Source organism: Brachionichthys hirsutus, chromosome 22, assembly GCF_040956055.1.
Source record: "Brachionichthys hirsutus isolate HB-005 chromosome 22, CSIRO-AGI_Bhir_v1, whole genome shotgun sequence".
NCBI lineage: Eukaryota > Metazoa > Chordata > Actinopteri > Lophiiformes > Brachionichthyidae > Brachionichthys > Brachionichthys hirsutus.
In genome coordinates, this window is record NC_090918.1 from 3,170,824 (window position 1) to 3,174,505 (window position 3,682).

Here is a 3,682-nt window from a genome sequence, read left to right on the forward strand (position 1 = left end):
TCGTGGGCAAAATTGATTTAATACCAAATAATGTGCGTTGTGTAAAATTAGCTGTTAATATAAAAACATGCAATATATCAAATGTTTATTAAATGTCTTTATTTAAATCCTATTTGCACTGCTAGCTGCAATAAACACATTATATAATATAAAATACAAAAACAAACCAAACACACTTCTCACAGAAAACGAGGTCAAATCTCTGCATGTCAATCTCTAACAACACATCAAGAAAACATAAATTAAAAAGTGTAAAAGATAAAGCAGCATCCGGTAACAGTTCTGCTGTTTTACTGAAGATTGGCATTAAAGAAAACCGAGTGCCTCAGCTTGGAGGGGCTGATCCTGTTTCTCCTTTCAGTTCAGTTGATCAGTGATTGAACAGCAAAGAATGAACCTTTTTTGTATCCATACAGGATCGATCTCAGAATTAAATGCGTTCTAAGATTGATCAAGATCAAGAAGTTGATTGCATGCTTAATTTTTTTGGAAAAGTATTTACACCGGATGCAAAGAACATCTCCCCGTCGGGGAATCGAACCCCGGTCTTCCGCGTGACAGGCGGAGATACTGCCCACTATACTAACGAGGAAGACACGAACGAGCAAGGTGACGCCCGCTGGGAAAGTATTTTGTTTTTTTTAAATACACGGCGGTCCGCCGAGTTTGGACAGTCGTGTTTATATACTGTCCTTCTCGCCGCGGCTTTCGTCTACGGCCATACCACTCTGAACACGCCCGATCTCGTCCGATCTCGGAAGCTAAGCAGGGTCGGGCCTGGTTAGTACTTGGATGGGAGACCGCCTGGGAATACCAGGTGCCGTAAGCTTCTCCTCATCCCTGAGGCTGCGGGCAAACAAAATGGAATTTTTTCATCCAAAAGTCGGAAATCAAGATGGTTGTCAATTTGAAGACTTGTGATTGATGACTTTTATTGAGCAGTTGATTGATTTCATAGGTTGATTTCTTATGTTATATTTTTTTTAATCGGCGTTGACTGTTATGGACACAAGCATGGATGACGGCCACAATCACTGTAAGAATAAAATTGCACAGAACTCTAACAGTGACTGACGTCGTGTACGTTGTCACACTGTTGAGCACAAACGCAGAAGATAGAAGGAAGAGGGGGAAAAAAGTTTTTATTTACGTTAATTCAAGTAAATACACACATGAAGTAAATTATATCCATGTACAGCCTCTCTCTCCACAGCGTGCCACTTTCCTCTTCCTTGGCTTCTGCATTTCCACCGAAGGGTTCTACAGTTCCTCCCCGGCCCGCCCATCATCGATGTGCTTCTTCACTTCTTCTCCATGAGATTCATCTTCATGCAGACTCAAAATCGTATTTAACCACAGTGTCATAACCGATTTCAAATGGTGCTAGACGGCTGCAGCAGGCTCTACGCACCAGAGGAAATCAGTTATCTATTAGTGGCGTCTTTTGATTGTCCCCCAGAGGATGACTCACGACCACCAGAGCTGTCCTCCCGTCTCCAAGAACACTGATTTCAAATGGTGCTAGACAATGGGGACACACATCTAAACCACCACGTGAAACCAGCTTCTGGGGGGAGATGCGTTTTGGTTCAGCTGCAGCGATTAGATGAAGTGACAGCAGGAAGTAAATGTTCTGTTATCTCCTTTGGGATGGCGTGCAGGCGAGTCCCCCGATAAGGGGCCTGCTCCAGCCTGGTGTCAGAATCAAACTGACAAACAGAGTCTTTGACACACTGAAAGAAAAATGTTGAATCAAACATTTGCTTAATTTAGAATAAGACCAAACAAGAAAATGTATTTGGTTTGAGGCTAGTGTTTGTGCAACGTGAGGAAAGATTCACGGCCCTCATTTGAAATAAAAATATACAGTGGAACCTTGGTTCTCGACCAAAATAATGGAGTTTAAAAATCCTCAGAAGATTTTTAGAGTTCGAACACGAGTGGAGCCGAGGCGAACCGAAGACACGCGAACGAAGGCGGAGCCTAACCGTGTAGGTTCAGGTTGAGTCGACCCGCCGTGGGAGAAAGACCGTGTGCAGATTATGCGCTTTTACTAGCAGTAAGACGCATGGCAAAGGAAAGAGGAAAACAGCGAGAACAACTGTTGAACTGAAGAAGGTAATAATAATCTCCAAATATAAAAATGGCGTCCGTGTTTGGGATCTCGCTGCAGGACGGGATGGAGAAATCAATGATTTAGACTTTACTATAGAAAACTGAGCTAAAGAGAAGGAATAAAACTTTACGGAGGAGGACTCCCTTTCAAAGGCACAGCCCCCCCCCCCCCCCCCGACACGCAGCCCAAACGGGATGTAAATGATACAGAATTGTGTTAAATTAACTTTATTATGCTTTTCCACCCGTACTATTTACGCTTTCATGTGTTTCCTGTTGTTTAGATAGACGTAGTTACACATTAATAGAACTGCAGGCGTGTAAATGGACATTTATCTGCTGCGTAGGAACGGAGTTTACTTTATTTACCGGTATTATGGGAAACAGAGGACTCTGTTTTAGCCGTCGAGTAAAGGCTACATTTTAAGATCGATTGATCTGATAGCATCGAGACCATCTCGAGAACACCTGCGTCTCAAGTTGGAGATGATTCTCACCGCTTGCTTTGCCTGGAACTTCATTTGATACCTCGTCACTAATGACATCCATTGTCATTCTGCTTACAGACACAAGAGGGCGACATGGTAACGTGAAGCAGGAGCTGGCCTATGCAGCCTTTAGTTTATAGAGGTCAAAGGTCAGATCCAACCTTATGTTCGTCAGCCACAACACGATCGCACGCGCATCCACGTTTGTTTGGGTGCGCAGGAAATATCTCAGATTAAAAAATCAATGTATTTGAACGCAATTTTAAGGAAGGATTTTAGTTTTTCCCATTAGAATTTGGACTCTGGATGGGAATCCAGGATTTATTTTGGGCATCTTTTGACGTTTCCATGAATTTAACAATAAATAATACATAGATCAATGACAAAAAGGTAAGAAAATGTACTCAATGAATATTTTTTGGTAATTTCATGGGAATATGCATCTATTCCTATGCATCTATTCCTTTATGATACATTCGTCACTAGTTGCTCTGTCACAGACTAAACTGCACAGAGACAACAAAGTCGCCGTTTTTGACGTCATAAACTTTCATGTAAAATAACTGTTGTGCCATTATTTTGAAAGTGCTGCTTTTAGCTTGTGGCTGTTTTTTTTTAAACAGTCATTGGGGCGTCATTCTTTTGTTAACAGGAGCTAAGAAACAGGAGCTTCCTGGGTCTTCAGTGACTCGTGAAGGAACGCCAGACGACGTCCTCCCTGCTTCTCACTCCCTCTCACTCCCTCTCCCTCTCGATTTCTTGATCAAACACATTTAAATTTAATTTTTTTCTCTTCTTTCTTTCTTTTATCTTCATGACTTTTCACTTAAACACCGGCAACTCACCGACAAAAAGGCTGCATCTGCCTCACGTCCATCGTTCACAGGCGGGGTGGGAGGGGGGGGGGACCCCTCTGCCAGACTGGCCCCATCCTTACAGAACCTGTCAAGAAGAAGATAGAAGAATGGCATGAAAATCTGTGCAAATGATTTTCAACGCTTCTGGATTTGAGCTCAGAGGAAATGGAAAGAGGAGAGGCCGACCGAAAACACGAATCCGTCATACGAATGCAGCGGGGA

The 3,682-nt window shown here is 42.8% G+C and overlaps 2 non-coding genes across 2 annotated transcripts; one reads left to right on the top strand and one right to left on the bottom strand.

Annotated features, from left to right (window-relative positions):
• Window positions 1-520: 520 nt before the first annotated feature.
• On the bottom strand, window positions 521-592 carry trnad-guc (transfer RNA aspartic acid (anticodon GUC)). Its single transcript has one exon. It is a non-coding gene; the product is annotated as a tRNA-Asp (tRNA).
• A 118-nt stretch (window positions 593-710) lies between these two features.
• Window positions 711-829, top strand: LOC137911166 (5S ribosomal RNA). Its single transcript, XR_011106091.1, has one exon. It is a non-coding gene; the product is annotated as a 5S ribosomal RNA (ribosomal RNA).
• The last annotated feature ends 2,853 nt before the right edge of the window (window positions 830-3,682 follow it).